Source organism: Phoca vitulina, unplaced genomic scaffold, assembly GCF_004348235.1.
Source record: "Phoca vitulina isolate PV1807 unplaced genomic scaffold, GSC_HSeal_1.0 scaffold48, whole genome shotgun sequence".
Lineage (NCBI taxonomy): Eukaryota > Metazoa > Chordata > Mammalia > Carnivora > Phocidae > Phoca > Phoca vitulina.
In genome coordinates this window covers 4,889,160-4,903,477 of record NW_022589751.1, presented here as the reverse complement: position 1 = coordinate 4,903,477, position 14,318 = coordinate 4,889,160, and the positions used below count along the sequence as shown (strand labels likewise).

Genomic DNA, 14,318 nt, shown 5'->3' with positions numbered 1-14,318 from the left:
TTGGGTGTCAGATTGGGCTAGGAGATCCCTGAGGTTTCTTCAGACTCTAGGATTACAGGATGCTGCAATGGAGCTAGTCTTTGGTCCCTGAAACACTGTGCAACTGACAACTCGAAGGATGGTTCCAATGTTCTTTGGCCACCTAATAACTCTGTTTCTCTTGAAACTGAAATAGTAAACCTTAGTGTTCATCCACATAATTCTGCTGGTGTTTTAAAACCTGCACAGGACTGGTATCCTGTTATGTTTAATGATACAGAGAAACGATTGCTCATTTTCTTTGTGGACCTACAGAACCTTTAAATGTGTAAACCCTTCAGCATAGAAGAAATGATTGATGCCTCCACACTTAAAATGACAGTGCCTCAAAGGATGGTTTAGCAGGAAACTGAGATTTTCTTCCTTTTCCTCCCTGTAAACACTGCTGTTTGTGGTTTGTTGGTATTTAACATGTTGTCCTGTTTTAGTGCTTGACCAGGGTTTATAATTACTGAATAAAGAGAATGATAGGAAAGGGGATATTTTCAAGGAAAAAATATATTGTAGCTGTGTTTAAAGATCTAGGTTATTTTTAAAGAATTGACCCTGCCATTTTATATATCATGTTAGGTAGGAGCTTCTGAGAGCAAACAAGGAATTATTTTTAAGAGTAGTGCACGGATGGCATATATGAGAATATTAGCTCCGAACTTGACAGCTGAAGTTCTGAATTACTGTAGTTAAGAATGACAAAAACATATGCACTCACAGTCTGGCTGTGGCAACAGGAAATAGGAGAGTGCATTCAATATACATAGTAAGTATATAAATGAATTGTAAGCATAAAAATTGGACTGCTAAGCCAACCAAATCGGTGCTTCTTGCATGAATGGAGTCCTTTTAAATGGAACTTAGTGTAGTACAACACATATAAATTTATGCTGCAAGAAATGCATTTATAATTTTTTTCCTTTCATAATTGATAAATGATACGTAAACAGCACAGTATCCTAACTCATCTCCTAGCCCAGCCAGTGCTTCTGTCCTGCTTCTGTCCTGCTGGGCACATTCAGGTTTGGCTTGGGACCACCCTGAGATTCCTATACATGAGCTAAAGGCTTTCTTCACTCAGTGTGCACATGTGACTTACCAGCAAGCAGCAGGAATATCTCGATGACAGAGGTTAATCCTTCTTGGCAAGAGCTTCCAGTTTCTTCATCCAGTATGTCCTTACGATTGTCACAAATTGTGGTAATATAGGGATATAGAGTCTATCTCTTTATTTCCTATGAGAATTGCTCCATTGGTGAATTCTGCTTAAAAAATTATTTTGGAGGATGAACATAGGTTTTTTTTTTTTTTAGATAAAATGAAGAATTGGTAACACTGGAAGACATAGATTGCTTTTCTTCCAAGAACACACAAAAATAAAAATGAGAAAAAGGAAAATGCATTTGATATCTAAGGTGAATTACTTCTGGAGACTGTTTTCTTCAGTTTTATTGTAGAATATGACCAATGATATACAAATGTGCTAAGAAAATATGAAAAATTTTCATCTTCATTTATTCATTCCCTCTTGAATACAAGGTTAGGTTACAGTGTACTTTGTGCAGCATAATCAAAGATGAATAATAGTATTCCTGCCTTTGAGCTCTTACTGTATTGTGAGAGTTTGGATATCTTTTGAGCATTTAACGTGTCCAAAATGGAACCTTTGATTTTTCTTAACCACACCCCACCTTACAGGGATGCTTTTCTAGCCTTTTCAAATGCAATTCCATGCTGTTCTTCTGCAGAGTCTTCAACATTCCCTTCCCCATCCTTCTCAGATGATGATTCATGATCATTGAAGAAGTAGCAGTCATTGGATGGGAGCTTCATGATCTCTCCACTACCAAACAGTCTTTCTTACATCTGTTCCCTTTTTATTTCTGTCCAGTTAAAAGGCGAGAAGACATTGTGCCCCGGCAAAGACCAAACCACCTGCGCTCCCCATCCCACCCCCTCTCATCTCAAGGATCTTGTTCCTTCCTTGATCCCTCTTCTCTTCTTTGTCTTCAGTGTTTCCTCTCAACTGGGTCAAGCTTGATCTTCTATTTTCCTTTGGCCTTACTTCTCTCTTCAGTTACTTCTCCAGTTCACAGTTAAGCTGCTCAAAGAACTGTGCCCACAAGCTGTCTTTATTTCCTTCCTCCTCAGGTAGATGAGTTTGGCACTCTCAGGTCTACTGAAGTATTTTAACGGGCCTTCCTGGTTTCATTTCTATCCATCCCTCATCCATTGCCCATGAAGTAGCTAGAATGATCTCTTCTAAAAAAATTTGTCTTAAGTGAGATAACATTTACCTATAGTGAAATGCACAGATATTAAATGCATAGCTTGATGTGTTCTGACAAATGTCTATACCAACACTCCACTTGGGATATAGCATATTTTTATAATTTTAGAAAGTTGCCTTGTGCCCCTTTCAGAATGATCTTTTAAAACTAGAAATCAGGGGCGCCTGGGTGGCTCAGTTGGTTAAGTGTCTGACTCTTGATTTTGGCTCAGGTCATGATCTCAGGGTCCTGAGATCTTTGAACCCCGGGTGGGGCACTGCACTCAGTGGGAGTCTGCTTGAGATTCTTTCCCTCTTCCCCTCTCCCCACTTGCTCTCTCTCTCTCTCAAATAAATAAATAAATCTTTGAAAAAAATAAAAATAGAAATCAAATTATATTTTACATGCAGTTTAAAACATGCAAAAGAGTGCTATACATTGTTTAGGTGAGTTTATATAAAGAGTAAAGGAAAAAAGAGTGCAGAGGAATCGTGAACACCTCACTCATGGGAGTGGTTATCTCTGGGTGGGGGTGGGGGTGTAATGAGGGAGTAACACGCTTACCAACTATACCGGTAATGTTTTGTTTCTAATTTTGATAGTTGATACAGTCTTGTTATTCTTTATATAACCTTCTGTATGTCTGAAATATATTTTTAATGTCTTTTGGAAATACATATAGAAAATGAACAATCCTAAGTATAGAGCTTGATGAATTTCCATAAAGTGAACACTTTGATGTAATCTGCCACTAGATCAAGAAATTGAACATTACCAACCTCCCAGAGGTCCCCTTCTGCCCCTTTCCAGTTTCTGATACTCCAAGGATAACTGTTATCCTGACTTTTAGCATTGTGAATTAGTTTCACTTGGTTAGAACCTCATATAAATGGAACAATATAGTATGTACTCTTAATTCTGACTTCTTTTGCTCAATATAATATCTGTGTGATTCATCCATAGTTTATAGTCTTTCGGTACTTTATTTTGTTTTATTTTATTTTATTTCATTTTTTTTGGTGAGTAATATTCCATTTAATTTGTTTATCAATTCACCTGTAGATGGACATTTGAATTGTTTCCAGTTTCTGGATCTTACTAATAGTGCTGCTATAAACATTGATTTGTATACAGGTCATTCTGTGGACTTGTTTCCATTTGTTTTGGGTAAATACAATACTGTATAGTTAAGGTTCCTTATTGTATTTTAATTCTGTTTACCCCCTGACATCCTTTGTGTTATTGTTGTCATGCATTTTAATCTACATATTTAAAAGATCTATTAGATATTATTTTTGTTATTTTAGACAGTCAGTATTCATTCTTATTTCCCCACACATTTACCTTTGCATTGTTCTTTATTTTTTTCCTACATTAACATGCTTTCATCTGGGATTATTTTCTTCTGCCCAGTTAAACTTTCTTTTTTTTTAATTTAATTTTATTATGTTATGTTAGTCACCATACAATACGTCATTAGTTTTTGATGTAGTGATCCACAATTCATTGTTTTCGTATAATACCAGTTAAACTTTCATTAGCATTTTTAAAAGTGAGGGTTTGTTAGTAAAAATACTGTCAGTTTTTATTTATCTGAAACTGTCTTAATTTTGCCATCACTTTTGAATGACATTTTCTCTGAGTATGTAATTCTATATTTGAGGGGTTTTCAGCACTTTAAAACATTCTTCCATTGTCTTCAGGTTACCATCATTTCTGTTGAAAAATCAGCCATTAACCAACATTATTATTATGCCTTTGAAGATAATGTCTTTTTTTCTTCTGCTTGCTTTTAGGATTTTCTCCTTGTCTTTAATTTTTATCAGTTTTTCTGTGATGTCCCCAGGTGTGGCATTATTGATTATTTTTTGCTGTTTGTTTGTGGTCAACCCTGCTGGGATTCTTAGTAATTTTTGTATTTGTGCATTAAAGTCTCTAATCAGTTTGCTGTTATCTCTTTAAATAATTTTACTGTCCCATTCTTTCTCTCTTCTGTGTCTCAAATTTACATAATTTAGAACTTTTACTCTATCACACATGTCTCTTACACTCTTTCTTTATTTTCCATTTTCCATTTTACTCTGTGCTTCAGTTTTACAAAACTTTTTGACCTGCCTTCCAATTTATTAATCATCTCTTCTGCTTGTCTAATCTGTTGTTCAGCCTTATCTATTGAGTTATTAATTTCACACTCCTAGAAGTTCCATTTGATCCTTTTTTTCTGATTTGATCCTTTTTCTTGATTCTAATTCTCTGCCTTATGTAATTTCTCCTTCTTGTTATTATATTCTTGAGTATACCTAGTCTCTTTTTATACTAATTCCAATATCTGAATCACTTGTGGTTTCTTTGTTTGTGATTTTTTTTTTTTTTGGTTCCCTTCTGGGTTTTGGGTCTATGTCCTGGCAAGCCTAGTACATTTGATTATATACTCAGTATTTTGTATGAAAAATTATAGATGTTGTAGATGATGTTGTTTTCCTCGAGAGAAAATAGCTGCTAGGCAGGCATATTGGTAGACTTATTATTGTAATCCAGTTAGGGGTTGTGCTAACTATAGGTAATGTTTTAGGTTTGTTTTTTTTTTTTTAAGATTTTATTTATTTACTTGACAGAGAGAGAGACAGTGAGAGAGGGAACACAAGCAGGGGGAGTGGGAGAGGGAGAAGCAGGCCTCCCGCGGAGCAGGGAGCCCGATGCAGGGCTTGATCCCAGGACCCTGGGATCATGACCTGAGCTGAAGGCAGACACTTAACCACTGAGCCACGCAGGCGCCCCTAATGTTTTAGTTTTGCTAGAGCTCTGTCTGCTACTGGCTGATGCCTCTTTCTGGGGTGTAGCCTTCTTGGGGTTTCAGCTAAGAGCATGGGGTGTTCTCAGTGTCTTTTCCCGCTGGCTTGTTCAGAACTGTAATTGTTCTCTCCTCAGCACTGTGAGATGGTTAAAACTCCTACTGAAAACCTTTTGGGAGCTTTCTCCTTGGCTTCTCAGCCTCCTGCCCTGCACAACTTCAGAACTCAACCAACGTCTTGAGGGGGAATACCAGCCAAGTGTTGGGCTTAGTTTTCTGCTCCTTCCTTCTTATGGGGATCTTGGACTCTCAGGTCTTTAATTTTTGTCTATCTCCAAGAGACTACCAAAATTTCTTCTGGCATTGTTGCCTCTTCATAAGTAGCTCTGCCTGAGGCTCTTTGCCTGGATCCTCAGCCCCTTCCCCTCACCTAGTTTTGGCAAATGTCCCAGGGGAAAGAGTGGCGGCAGAATTTTGGCTCACCTCTCTGTGGTTCTCTCTTCTCTAGGATTATTTTGTCCCTTCAACTCCTGGTTGTCTCAGAAACTCTGATGGCTACAAGCAGGGTTGTGTGTGTGTGTGTGTGTGTGTGTGTGTCTGTGTCTCTGTGCTTTATCCAGCTTTTTTAGTTGTTTCAGCAGAAGCATTGGTCTGAAGCATCATGCAACCTCATCATAGCTACAAGTGGATGTGCGCCTGAAATATTTTAAATATATACAAATACAGAAGTATAATTATGTAAATTGCTCTTCTGAAAACCTTTCATTGGCTTTTCATTTCACTTGGAATAAAATTGAAAGTGCTTAGCACATCTTTAAGGTCCTTGATTTGTCCCTGCCTTACTTCGCAATAACATTTTGTACCACATTCCCTCTTGCTTTCCAAAGTGTAGTCCCACTGACATTTGCAGTTTCTCCATAATGCCAGATTCTTTCCGAAATCAGGTCCATTCCATGCAAACCCACCAACTAACATATTTGCAAAACTATGATTTCATGTCTGGAGTTCTATTCCCTAATATATCTATTCTCTAATATATATTTTTTGATCCCAAGTTGGAAAGCCTGAACGTGTTTAATGCTCCAGAATGGCAACAATTAAAATATCTGTAAAATGCCAAGTATTGACAAGGATGTAGAGCAAAGGGTACTTTCATACATTACCAGTAGGATTGTGAATTGGTGAATCACTTTGAAAATAGTTTGGCATTATTGCGTACCGTTGAAGATACATACGGCCTATGATTTTGGTGTTTTACCATTAGGTATATATCAGAGAGACTCTTGTCACCAAAAGTCTTGTATAAGAATGCTTATAATATCCACAAACTTGGAATCCTAAAACTTGAAATAATGCATATATGCAACAATAGTAGAATGGATAAACAAATAAATTGTGGTACATTTGCATAATAGAATACTATTCGATAGTGGTCATCCAACTTCAGCATGTATCAGGACTATCTGGAGGGCTTATTAAAACACAGATTGCTGGGTCCCACCCCAAGGGTTTCTGATTCAGTAAGTCTGGGGTAGAGCCAAATAATTTGCATTTCAGATTCCCAGATGATTCTGATGCTCCTGGTTTTGGGACCTTAGAGAACTACTGCTATACAGCAATGAAAATGAACAAACTGTGGTTAAAATGAATCTTGCAAAGTAATTTGAACAATTTTTTGTCATAAAAAATTTGAGGCATATTTAAAGGTCAAGAATACAGTATGAAGAACCTAATGTATCCATTGCCTAGCTTCAACAGTGATGAATTTATGGCCAATTTATTCAACATTGTGACTCCTTCATCTTCACAGTATTTTAAATCAAATTTCAGACGTCATGTCATTTCACCCATAAATACTTTGGGGTCACAAACGTAATGCTGAGCAGAAGAAGCAGAGTCCCAAAGAACACATACAATGTGATTCCATTAGTATAAAAATTTGAAACAAACAACCTTGTTCAGAGACCCAGGTAAGTGGAAATTTCAGGAAGAAAAGGAAAGAGATATAGATCATGAGACCAAGGAGAGTGATTACCTCTGGGCATGCTTCTGAAGTGCTGTCATGTTTTATATCTTGACTGTAGTGATAATTACATGAGTGTTCGCTTTTTAAATTACCGCTAAAGCATCCATGTATATTCTAGGTGCTTTCCTGCTTCCGCATTTTGTTTTATAATCAAAAGGACGGAAGTCTTTATTTGATGACATCTTGTGAGGCTTCACATCAGATGGATGGTCAGTCTTAGCAGGTGCACTTACTGTTCCAGTGCTATCAGCCACCGTTCATTTTTTAGCTTCATGCGTGAGGGCAAGGGTCATCTTGGGGTTGTTAACAGTTACAGGAACTCATCTGACTTACTTGCAAGAGCCGTGCTCCTTAGCTCTGACTGGTGTCTGGCTGAAGCCTTGCCTCCTCGCCAGGTACTGTGACTCATTCGCTTCGATGATCTGAGTTGTACTCTTGGCTTTCATTCCGCTGTGATCAGCAGTGCAGGGAGCCTTCTGGCTTCTCTGGATTACCTTTCTCTTTGAAGAAGTCATCCTTGCTCATCTCTAAATTAATTTTCAGCTTGTAGGTACACTTTAAGGGTTGATAGAATCCTCTTCTAGCTTTGCTATGGGAAGGTGAGAGGGAAGAGAATAAACGGATCTTCTTTTGTGAGTGACGCTTCCCACAAACTACTTTTGTTTCTTCTTATGAGTTAGCTGGCAGAAATGCTAGCAGCTAATAGGTGTTCAGTGCTTTATTGTTCACAGACCACTTTCCACATGCAGAAATCTCCTTTAATCTTCCAACAACATTGTGAAGTGGGCATTATTATCTGCACTCAGTGTGGGAGGAACTGGAGGGAGAAAGTGACTTGTCCAAAGACACAGTTTGCATGGGTAAAACCTGTGTTCAGAGCCTCTTCAAGTACCATGTATTAACGTGGATATATTTAAGGAAAATAGAAGTTTAGATACAGCCATGATGGAGTTAAATCCTGATCGAGGTCTCAGAAGAAATGTTGAATTAGGCTGGTGATGGAAAGGCAGGAGAGTTTCCAGGCAAGGGGAACAGAGATGCCAAGAGGCTGGAGGCAGTGAATCATTCTGTGAGCGAATGTAGAGAGGGAACCAGAAGGCATCCCAGGTGAGGGAATAGCACAGGAAAAGCCCAAGTCTGCCAGACCTTGCCCCTTGTGGCAGATGCTGCTGGTTGCCTTTCTTGACCCCCGTCACCCTGTTCCTCCTTACTTACAGGAATTCCTGTTTTCACCTGGGAATATGGCTGCCCAGAATAAAGACTACATTTTCTTTCTTTCTTCTTCTTCTTTTTTTTAAATTTATTTTATTTTATTTATTTGAGAGAGTGAGCATGAGCAAGCGAGAGAGCATGAGCAGGGGGAGGGGTAGAAGGAGTGGGACAAGCAGGTTCCCCATTGAGCAGGATGCCCCATTTGGGGCTTAATCCCAGGACCCTGGGGATCATGACCTGAGCTGAAGGCAGATGCTTAACTGACTGAGCCACCCAAGCGCCCCAAAGATGACATTTTCTACTCTCCCGTGCAGCTAGGTGTGGCCGTGTTACCAAATTTTGACCCAAGAGATGTTAGTAGAAGTATTGTGTTTCAGCTTCTTGGAAACTTCCTTCGAGACATTTTGGTATGTGTGTTCTTCCTCTTTTTTTTTGTCCTTGGCTCCGTCTTGCCAACTGGCATTTAAGTATGGTGCCTAGAGGTCTGGCTGTCATCTTGGTCAAGAGAGGGCCACACTAGGGAGGGAGGAGTGGTGTGCAGGAAGGATAACCTGGATCCTGGAGGACTGTGGATTCCACAGGGTTCTTGGAACCCTGACTTCTTAGTAATGGGTGAACAGATATGTTCACTGTCACAACTGCTGAACATAAGTGCCAGTTTCTTACTCCACTCACTGCTCCTTCCCATGGATGTCCACATGTATATATCATAAAACATTGTGGAGGGTGTCACTGTGTCTTTTGGAAATCCTTTAGGAATAAAAACTACCATTTTTGAGAGCCTTTGGTGCTACATAAATTCCTAGAGACTTGACACACAATATCTCATTTACTTTTCATAGCAAGGGTGTTTACTGAGTGTCTGTCATTGAGTGTCTCTGCTGGCCAAAGGTGAACAAGAGAAAGTATGAACATTTTTAATCCCGTTCTGTAGATGAGGAAGCTGAGGGAACATGCACATTCTATGTGGTAGGAACAGCATTTGGATCAAAAGCCCATGTGTTCCTCTCTATCACTGTTAATGATAGCCTGCTGCATGAGTAGATCATTGTTAGAACAGCATTCAAGGCCCTTTATAATTTAACTCCAGCTTCTCTTATTGCCTCAGTTGGACTAACTCCATCATAGGACCCTCCCTTTCAATGTCAGAACAAAGCTAATGCTCTTACCCCCAAACTTGTTCCTCTTCTAACATTCCCATCCCAATCAATCTGCACCCATTTACTTTGCTAGACATTTGGGTACAATCTTTGAAACTTCCCATTCAGCCCCCTGCTCTCACTAGCCAATCACCAAATCCTCTCCTCCTCCCCACAGCCATGTCCAGCAACTCACCTGGAGCCCCCATCATCTTTCATTTGGACCACTCAAAGTAGCCTCCCAGGAGGCTCCCTGTATCTACTGCCCCATGTTAATGCAGCATGTGTAACCCTAGCTGAAGAATAAAATCACCTGGGAAATTTTTAAAAAATAGCAATTCTTGGAGCCCAGCTCTAGAGAGATCCTGATTTAATTGGTCCGGGTGGGCTTGGGCATCAGTATGTTTGAAAATACCCCCCCCCCCCCCGAGGTGATTCTAATGTATATCACGATGGAGAATCCGAGTTAGGATGTTCTTTTAAAAAGGCAAATGCAATTTTATTCATAGTTCCTGAACTTATCTGCATATTAGAATCACCTAGGAATCTTCAAAAAATTCCAGAGCCCACACCCAGGCCATACACAAGCCCAACTAATGCACAGCCTCTGGGGATAGGACTCATGCACCCATATTTTGGAAGCTCCCGGGTTAGTCCAATGTGCAGATAGGTTCGGACACTACTGGATTATGCTGTTCTCCTGCTTCTTTAATGGGTTAATGAGTTCCCCTTTTCTTGGGATGAGATCCTAAATGTTCATTGTGACCTAAAATATTATATAATCTGACCTCTCCCTACCTCACTAGATTGGGGGTTAGCAAACTTTTTTTCTGTAAAGGGCTATATAAATATTTTAGTAAATATTTTAGGCTTGTGTGTCATGTGGTCTCTGTTTTAACTACTTTGCCACTGTAGTTTGAAAGCAGCCGTAGGCATTATGTAGATATATGGGAGTGGCTGTGTTCCAATAAAACTTTATTTATTGATAGTGCAATTTGAATTTCATGTCATTTTTATATCTCATTAAATATTCTTTTTTATTTGTTCAACTATTTTGAAATATAAAAACCATTCTTAGCTAGGGGTACTATACAAAAATAGGCAGGCCAGATTTGACCCTGCAGGAGTTTGCCAACTTTTGCCCAAGATTCGATTCAATTCAATTCAGTTCAATTCAATTCAATTCAATTCAATTCAATTCTCTGTTGGTTGGTCTATCTATCTATCTATCTATCTATCTATCTATCTATCTATCTATCTATCTATCTATCTATCATCTATCTCCCCATCTCCCCCAAGCCCCCAATATTCTGACAACGTTGTTCTTTTTTTAGTTCCTTGACATTTTGATGTTCAGGGCCTTCACAAGTCTTTCTATTGCCCCCCCCCTCCCCTTTTCTACCTCTTTGGCTGGCTAATTTTTATCACTCTTCAGACAGGTCCCTGATTAGATGTTACTGTCTCATGCAAGCAATCCTAGAATCTCCAGACAATCTTAAACAGTCTTATAACTCCCTGCATTTTTTCTTAATAACACTCTCCTCGATGTGTAATTAATGGTTTGTGAAATTAACTGTAATAAATGCATGATTTGTGAGCTCAATCATCCATACGTTCTGCATAGCAGGACCTGTACATCCTGCCTGGAATCATTCCATCTGTTCTGCATGGCAGGAGTCTGTCTGGTGGGAGGTTGTATCCCCATCCCCAGCATAGTACTTGGCACATGGTAGGTGTTTAGTTAATCACTGTGGGTTGATTTGAGGAAGGAAGGTGGGTACCTCAGATTCCCAAAGGTCTGGCCTTGACTTCTTATTTTCCAGGTTTCTGGGAAACATTCTTCCTGGTGACAACATAGAAGTTTCCTTGGGAAACCAAATTAGGATTAGGGGATTGATGGAACAGAAGCATCATGGAGGCAATGGGACAGCCCCAAGGGATTGTCCCATCAAGTTGTAGTAGGCTGCTGACTTTAACAAAGCCCCAGGGATACTGAACACTTAGCAGCTTAGAGCCAGGGGTTGGCTCTTTATTCTCCTCATTGTTGTGCCATGGAGCAGGGGGAAAATGCAGGCGAAACTGAATGAAAATCCCAGAGCCTTTTTCTTTCAGTGAAGAAACATATTTTTGACCAAGCTCACACATCCCAGAAGGAGAGTCCCAGGTGTCAGGCATGAAGGCGATGGCCAAGCAGGGGAGAACAGTAACTGGCATTTGCAATGCCATTTGTTGAGTGCATACTTTGTGCCAGGCCCACTGCCAAGGGCTTTGTGTAATTCATCTCACTTCATCCCCATGACCGCTCTGTGGGCACTCTCATCCTGGCCACCCGTGTGATGAGCGAAGGGAGGCTGTTAGAGCTTGAATAACTTGCCCAAGGGCACACAGGAAGAAAGTAGTGGAACCACATTTGGCTGGGAGATGTCTGACTTCAGGTCTTTTGAGACCCAGAGGGGTGTTGACTTTGTGAACATCATTTGTGAACTGCATCAAGCACTAGATGTTTTCTTCTGCCTTTCAGAGAGGACAAAGGTGATGTGAATATACTAGTAATTGTGTTAGCATAAGTCCATAGGCTCTTACCTCATATCCTGGGAGCCACATGTGTTTTGGCACCCTCTCCTCCATCGTTGATCCAGGGCATCTCCACCCCAGTCCATCTGTTAGCTTTTGGGTTAGGGTTAGGGTGAGTCATTATGGAATCTTAAGATCCACTTTTTCACTGGTTTAAGAAAGACTCTTGAGCAGCAGGCCCTAACAGGCCAAGTGCGTTTGTGTGTGTGTGTGTGTGTGAGAGAGAGAGAGAGAGAGAGAGAGAGAGAGAGAATGCATGAGCAAGTTAGGTGGAGCTGAGATTTCTTTAATAACCAAACCCTTGTTACTTGTCTCCTAGATATTGAAGTACTGTGGCCATACAAAGGTGGATAAAGACACAGCCCCGTCTTAGTTGAGCATAAATTAAGATGATTTATTCACATATCAGAAAATTTGGACCTTTAAAAGGTTAGCTTATCCATATTGCTCTCTAGTCAATCCCTGTGTGCTATGAGCTTTCTGGAGGAGATTATGAGTCATTTAGCTTCTAGTTGCAAACAGTTGGGTTGTCTGAGTGCTTCCATCAGTAAAAACTCAGGTACTCTGTGGTCTGTTTTTGGACAGCCTTTCTGTGCCTGAAGAATCCTTGCTAAGCACTGCCACGTAGTGACGGCTCCGGGGTCAGACCTGCGTGCTCACTCTTCCAGTGTTGTAGGGAGGGCGCAGGATGCCGGCCTCTGCGGACTGAGCAACTGTGAGCCTCGGGGGGAGGACTCGCAGTGCATCTGTGTGGGGAGCTTTAGTTTTGCTCATTTACCCAGTTTGCCTTCTCACTTTCATCATGGGCTATGTTCTGATTCAAATTCCTGAGCATTTGATATTTCTGGGCATTCTGATAAAATTTTCTACTCTTTCAAAGAATGGCAGCTGGATGGCTTTCTTCCTTCCAAATGGTTCTTTCATCCGGAACATCTGTCAGAACCATCCACCTACAGGGGGCTATCAGTCTTAATGCTTCAACCTGAGAGACTTCAATGATGCGCTCCAGTCCAGCTATAATCAATCTGGTCCAGCTGCCTGAATATTTCAGAATTGTATTTTGGGGAATACATATTCTGTATGTTTGGTTTGAAAAAGTCTCTGATATTCTCAATAAAAGTCTTTGAAAATTCTTCCGTTTTGGCAAATAGATTGCCTTGTGGTTTCATACCTGATAGTTCTGGGGCTCCTGCAGGCCCCTGCCACTCTGACTTCCTTCCCGGATCACAAACGTGAGAGGCCTTTATTAGCAACTTCTTAAATATCAAAATTGTCTTTTCTTATTATGGGAGTCATAGAGGATTCATCTTTTCATTTCTTCAACCTTTACTGGTTACTCAATCTTCATTAGTTACTCCTCTGTATCCTAAACAAGGCAAAAATAAGGTCTTTGCTCTCTTGAATCTTATATTCTAGTAAGAATAAATGGGCTGAAAACAGATACACTTTTAAAAACCACTGATTCATTGGTAATATGTGCCATTTGGAGAGTTAAAACAGAGCGATATATTAATTAGAGTGGGTAATCGTAGAAGACCTTTCTGAGGTGGTGATATATACACTGAGATATAAATCACATGGCAGAACTGGGAGACCAATCGGAAGGCTTCCACAGTCATCAAGGGAAGAGATAATTGGGAATAGTGAAGATGGAGAAAAGTGGAGGGATGCAAGATATGTCTTGGAGGCGCATCGGCAGGACTAACTGAGGGTTGGATGTGGGGAGTGAGGGACAGAGAAGAATTAAGGATGACGTGCTTTTGGCCTAAAACCCAGCACCCAGCAGAGGGTGATGCTGTTTACTGAATGGGAAAGTAGTAGGACTGGTGGTAAAAATCACGAATTCTCTTTTGAATGGTAAGTTTGGTGTCTGTGGACATTTGGATGTAAGTGTCTAGAGATATACATTTGGATGTCATTGTAAATGATATTTAAAGCCACAGGGTGGGAGAGGATAGATAGGAAAAGGGGCCTGGATACCAAGCCTTTGGGAGATAAAATATTTAGCGGTCAAGTGGAGAGGACAAACTAGCAAAGTTTAAAAAGGGATGGTCAGTGAAACATGAGGAACACCTGGAGAATGTGCTATCTAGGAAATCAAGGGAAATGTATTTTGACAAAGACAGAATATCAACTCTGTCAAACGGTGTTGTAGAAGGCTAGAAAAGTAACCAGTCAACTTGGTGACCTTGAGGTCTAGTCATCTTGAGAAGAGCAGCTTCAATAGAGCCGTGGAACGGAAGCCCAGATGGAGTGAGGTGAAGAGAGGACAAGAG

General features: G+C 40.2%; 1 protein-coding gene across 3 annotated transcripts in view; it reads left to right on the top strand.

The window, feature by feature from the left end:
* Positions 1-14,318, top strand: part of HTR7 (5-hydroxytryptamine receptor 7) — a 77,493-nt gene that overhangs the window by 1,357 nt on the left and 61,818 nt on the right. The window lies entirely within an intron of this gene.